Source organism: Lissotriton vulgaris, chromosome 5, assembly GCF_964263255.1.
Source record: "Lissotriton vulgaris chromosome 5, aLisVul1.2, whole genome shotgun sequence".
Taxonomy (NCBI): domain Eukaryota; kingdom Metazoa; phylum Chordata; class Amphibia; order Caudata; family Salamandridae; genus Lissotriton; species Lissotriton vulgaris.
This window is the reverse complement of record NC_141693.1, coordinates 482,582,731-482,588,730: the sequence shown is the minus strand read 5'-3', so window position 1 is coordinate 482,588,730 and position 6,000 is coordinate 482,582,731. Positions and strand designations below refer to the sequence as shown.

The 6,000-nt window shown below is 47.2% G+C and overlaps 1 protein-coding gene across 3 annotated transcripts in view; it reads left to right on the top strand.

Moving 5' to 3' along the window:
* Positions 1-4,634: 4,634 nt before the first annotated feature.
* ATP13A2 (ATPase cation transporting 13A2) overlaps positions 4,635-6,000 on the top strand; it is an 831,233-nt gene continuing 829,867 nt past the window's right edge. Inside the window, exon 1 of one of the 3 annotated variants that reach the window (XM_086921931.1) lies at positions 4,635-4,896. The gene's annotated coding sequence lies outside the window, so the exon portion shown is untranslated. Of the gene's footprint in view, positions 4,914-6,000 lie in introns of all 3 variants that reach the window. The other 2 variants (XM_086921933.1, XM_086921932.1) reach the window with 2 other exon arrangements.

Sequence of the window (6,000 nt, the reverse complement as noted above, 5' to 3'; positions counted from 1 at the left end):
CCACTTCATAAATACCGAATCATACCGAATCGGTATTTATGAAGTGGTAAATTAGAGGGGGGGAGATGTAGGTATTTCAGATTCGGTAAATACCGAATCTGTACCGATTCTGTAAATACCGATTCGGTATCCCCCATTGCTTCCTATGGGCCTTGAAGCCCATAGGAATCAATGGGCATTACCGAATCGGTAATTACCGATTCGGTAATTACCGATTTGTGCAAGGGTGCAGGGGGTGTCACTTTGACACCCTCCAGCACCCCAAAAAAAGGCATGTGAGCCATGTGGCACACAGACATGCCCTAAGGGCATGTCTGTCTGTCACATGGCATAGGTGTGCATGCACACATGTGCATGCACACCTGGATTCGGTATTTTAACACCCAATTGGATTGGGAGTTAAAATACCGAATCTGAAGGGCCTGTGGGACTGAAAGTAGTCCCACCTACATCCCAAATTTAAAAAAATCGGTAAAATTACCGATTCGGTATTTTTGCGATTCAGTAATTTTACCGAATCGGTAAAATACCGAATCGGACAAAAAAAGGTCCCCTACATCTCAGTAGGCCAAATACCGGTCGGAAACGGCCGAAATCGGCCGTTTCCGACCGGTATTTGGTACCTACATCGGGCCCTCAGTGTTCACTTGTAACAATCATGCCTCCATTTCATTTAATAAGTATTGAAATATTAGACACTTTTAAATGATTTATTCACATGGTTGCTGTTTTAGGTTTATATGTTGATAGAAAACATACAGAATTGTATTGCTTTTGCTTTGTAGCTCTCACCTACACAGTACATGTGCTGTGAATTCAAGATCTTTTGTTTTCGAAGAGCAGACTTAGAGCCCGCTTATTGCTTACGATAGGTTTGCTTTATTGTCACTCTCGGTTTTTTTTATTGGTCAGCTGCTGTAGGCTTCCTTTCTTTGTATGTCCCAACCCCCTTTTCTTTCTTTTTGTCCTTCCCCTTGAGCATGGATGCATTACTTGTGTCCTTCCACTGCTCATTTTTTAGGTGCTACTTTTTCCTTTGTGTTTAAGCACTTTCCCAGAGTGTGTCTTTTTCAGCTGGTTTCCTCATGTACTTCTCCTCAGAGTCCATCCCTCCTTCATCCATATTACATGCCGCCACCCACACTCCCTCCATTCATTGTTGTCTGTGTTGTTGTTTGCCCTACCCACTCTACCTACTTTTGTTGGTGCCTGTATTGTTGCTCGCCTCCAATGACCCTCCCTCCTCCTGTTGTTGCTCATGTTGTTGCTTGCCTCAACACACCCTCCTTGCTTTCTTCCATTGTAGCCAGTGATGATGCTTGCCCCAAAACCACCCTCCCTCCTTCAATGTTGTCAGTGCTATTTCTTCTCTCCACTTGCCCACCCACCTTCCTTTGTTGCACTTGTTGTAGCTTGCCCCAACCCTCTCTCTTTCTATTGTGGCCCAACTTGTTGCATGCAAAATCCACCCTTTCTCCCCATTCAGTTGTTGCTTGCTTATACCCACCCTCCCCTCACCTGTTGTTGCACTTGTTGCTTGCCCTCACCAACCCTCCCTCCTTCTGTTGTTGCCTGTGTAGTTGCCCTTCCACTGTAGCATGTGTTGTTGCTTGCCTCCACCTATTCTAGCTTCTTATGTTGTTGCCTGTGTTGTTGATTGCCCCCACTCACAATCTCTCCTTCAATGGTTATTTGTGATGTTGCTTGCCTTACCCCACTAACACTACCTCTTTCGTTGCCTGTATAGTTGCATACCCTACCCACCCTCCTTCTGTTGGTGTTTGTATTGTTGCAAGTGTTGTTGCTGCCCCCACCCCACCCTACCTCCCTGTGTTGTCCATGTGCTTGTCTGCGACCCTCCCTTCAAATGTCCATTGTCCATTCTGCTCCCCAACTCATCTTCCCACCCAAGTTGCCTCCACAGCAGCCATGTTTTCTGGCTGCTTATGTGTGACATTTCCATGGTTTCAGTGAACTTATGAGTGACATTCAATGACCGAATGTGTAACACTTAGAGTGACGCTTTCTTGTGAGTGCAACTAAGCACTGAAGAACATGGAAAGTGAAATGACACCCTTTTGAGCAATGAAAAGCTCTACAACAATCTTAAAACAGATAAAAAAAAGTTCCTGAACCGGAAAGTCACTATCATGGCCACCCATCACCATAAAAACCTAAAAAACTGGTGGACTGGCCACTACTTACCACGGTTGTTCTGACCAGTGTAGCTGCTTCCAGTACCATGGACAAATTATGGAATTACTGTTTCCAAACTAGGTAAAATTACCAGGCCATTATGTAACTTGGCTACATAAACCTTTTATCACAACTTAGACATTGGAATTGAAATATCCTTTCTCTTTTTTTAGAGAACCACAATATGACATTCAAACATTATCTCCCCAAACAGCACAGTGACAGCCAGATCACTATTTCTTTCAAGCTAGACCCCTGACCTCCTAGTCAGGGACCTGGTCCCTACCCCAGCAGTTCCGCTTTAGTGCAGCTGCCACTGCCCCTGTGTAGGTAGGTGTTCGAGGCCCTCCTCCACCCACAAGCTCCTCCCTGCACCTCATCCCTGGTGGTCAAGAGGGAGGGCCTTGCTCTGCTGCTTTCTGTCCCTGTCTTTGTGCCGTTTTCTATCTTTCGGTGCCCGTTTTCTGTCTTCCTTCTAGCCACTTCACTGAATTTCTATTGTGCCTGTCTTTATTGTGCCAGTTACTGTACCTGTGCCTGTGTGTATTTTTAGCAGTTTTCTGTGTTCTGTGCCCGTTTGCTCTCTGTGCCCTTTACCGCCGCTCCTGCCCCTGCGGCCTTTCGCCACCTGCTGGTTCCCACTCTCGTCTCCCAGCTGTGCTTCCCTCCCCTACTTAATGATGGCCGCTGTCATGTCGAAGGTGCGCCTAAGGCAAACCTGTCTGCGCCCGTTCACAACCTGTTCACTATCAGGACATGTTATATACATCAAAACATGTCCTACCTTTCACAAACACTGCGCCCTGCCCACAGGGGTGACTCACATGTCAGAAAAGTGATGGTTAGGGCCTGGCAAGTGGGTGCACTTGCCAGGTTGACATGGCAGTAGCGACTGCGCACAGACACTGCAGGGGCAGATCTGAGACCCCCTTTTAAAGGCTGCTTGTGTGGGTGACACAATCAGTGCTGCAGGCCCACACCAGCAGCATTTGACTTACATGCCCTGGGCACACATAGTGCACTGTACTAGGGACTTAGTACTAAGTCAAACAAGCCACTCATGGAAACACCAATCCACATTAATAATTTACACAGAGAACATATGCACTTTAGCACTGAGCAGCAGTGGTAAAGTGCCCAGAGTCATAAAACTAACCAAAACAGGGTCAAAACAGGAGGTCAAAAAAGCAAAAGGTCTGGCGATAAAGCCACTGAAAAATCCAGGTCTAATAATCATCCAATCACTGACTTCTTTGTGGACTCAGGTCAACTGTCACACTGTGCTGTAGGGGTGGCGTCAGTTGCTGGGATACAATAAGGCAAGTTGCGACTCCCCCCCCCCCCCCAGTGCAGGAGGGTGGCACCAGTTATTCGAATACAAAAAGGCAAGTCGCCACTCCCCCCCCAAATGGATCATCATTGTCCGTCTCAGACCGGGCAAGGGACGGTGCACTGCCAGGTGGTCTCTGGGTGATTATCACTCTCCGGAGAGGATTTCATTGTCAGAGTCTTAGTCAATGTGACTGTCAGAGCCATGGCTTTAATGTGATTAGGTACCTGAGGCCTGGCTTTAATGTGCACTGCAGCCAGAGCCTGAGGCATAGACTGCGCTGCATGGTGCCAATTTGTGATCCCAATTGTGAGTGAAGAAACTCAACTTTGAGGGTGGCACTGTATAATGCAGGCTCACTGGCAGCACAGTGAGCATAGATAGCACTGCCAGCAGGCAGCACGCTTGCTCCAACTTGAGGCATCTTGCGCAATGCACTGCTGCCGTGTATTATATATAAATGCATGACTAAGCATGTTAGTGCCGTAAAGAGGACCACCACACTAAAATGATGTCAGGTACTTGGCAGAGTTGTGCCTCCAGCCCTGCATAATAAAAAATAATGTAAGTGTTTTAGTCCACCCCCCTGCTCCCCACATCTGATACCCAACAGTACTCATTTATCAACCTCAGAAGGATGAAAGGCTGTGTAGAGGCCACCCGGAATTTGAAACTGTGACCATGAGCTTGAACACAGGTCCATAAAGTTGACGCATTAGGCCACTAAACAAAACCACCAGACTGTGCTTATATCACACTCGATGTGCTGCCCGTCTCCTTCCGTTGGAGTACTGGCTGCAGTATTAAAGAAACGTTAAGCTGAGCCTCCGTGAACTCATGTTGGTAGCCCGATAAGAGATGAGAGATCAGCTGCATTTGTCTTATTCTGTAGGGCAGAGTTTATTCTCAGAAGACAGCAAGTGATACACGATGTCATGGGGATACCAGATATTACACAACAGGCGAAGGTGGTCAGTTCCTGCCCAAAGTCTGCCTTCTCTCTGCCACTGTGGCCCGCCCCTGAGCAGCGCTTTGCGCCATGAGCACCGACAGCCGCCCGGCCTCTACCAGCGTCAGCCAGTGTTCACTGGCAAGCCGCTGTCATCCCCTCAGTCCATGGTACTGTGGCACCGCGCAGGGGTGGCACGCCCCAACCTGCGCCCCAGTAGTGCAGCAGCTGGGCGGGCTCGGTGCTCGTGCCAGTGTCCTCGCCTCTGCAGCTCCCACCTCCAGGCTCTTCCTATCTCCTGTAGTTCTCTTTGGAGCCGCCCGGGACCGCTACGAGGGGGTGACTTGCAGGGGTGCCTGCAACCTCACATGATTTGGCGCCTCAATGTTCGAGTTTGGAGGCTCAGGGCACACAGGAGCAGGTGTGTTTACTATTCAGGCATGTGCACACAAAGTCCACCTGCCTCAATAGATTTCAGTATTTGTATACGTATTTTCATTGCAGCGATTTTTAATCTTCACTGGGCGATTACTAGGGATTAAACAAGTGCCTGAATTTTCTACATTTGGAATTGGTCTGTGTATGGCATGATTCTGTTGACTTGTATCAGGTGATTTGCTGCATGTGGTGGGTCAAGTGTTTGCAGAAGTGCTTCACTTCTGCTTCTTCAGCTAAAACTGCTACGGTTCATTGAGTGCATGTCACAGGCAGTATTTGAAGTGCACTCTCGTGTGTGTGCCTAATAGCAGCGCCGCACCGACCTGCGGGTGTCTGTTGGAACGGAAAGCAGCGGCTGCGTGCTCTGGGCTTGTGACCGTTATTGTAGTGTGAAGATACTAGAACCCATGACTTTTATTCTTCCCGTATGCGATGTGCAAAGCGGCATACTTGATGGGTAATTGGAGCATCTCTTTAGCCAGTGCGTCCTGCTACAAATGCCCCCATTAACAATTTCTTTTGTCCCGAATTGTGTTAAAGCTGGGAGAGTGCTGAGGTCACAGCTGGACACTTGCCATACTCCATCTCAGACGCCAAAGTCCATCTAGGAAAACAGACGTCTGCGCGCTGGATGTCACTTTACGAAGTTATAAGATATAAGCTGAGATACCTTGTACACACATTGACCCATTTTAGTCTGTGTTCATTTTGCAGCCTCTATAAAGTTAGGATAATTAATATTGGAATAGTATTGGTGTGAAAGTTGGGTCTTGACACATTAGCTAAGCAAGCCGAACATGTGCGTCAAATGTAAAACCTCTCAGGTTCCAAACCCGTCCAGGCCACCACCTTCTTTCACTCTTTTGATGATGTTAAAATAGAGATTGGGAATTATAAAGTTCATTTAAATCCACAACTAGAATTTAAAGCTTATTGCATGCTGTATATGCAGACAGCTCTAGCGTTTGCATTCGTCTAATTGAAACTTTGTTTAAACACTGCTAATTTTATTTTGATATTGATGTGGTTTCGCTCTAATCTTTCAGTAATTAGACACTCCATCAAATCAACTCAAAATAATGGCTGA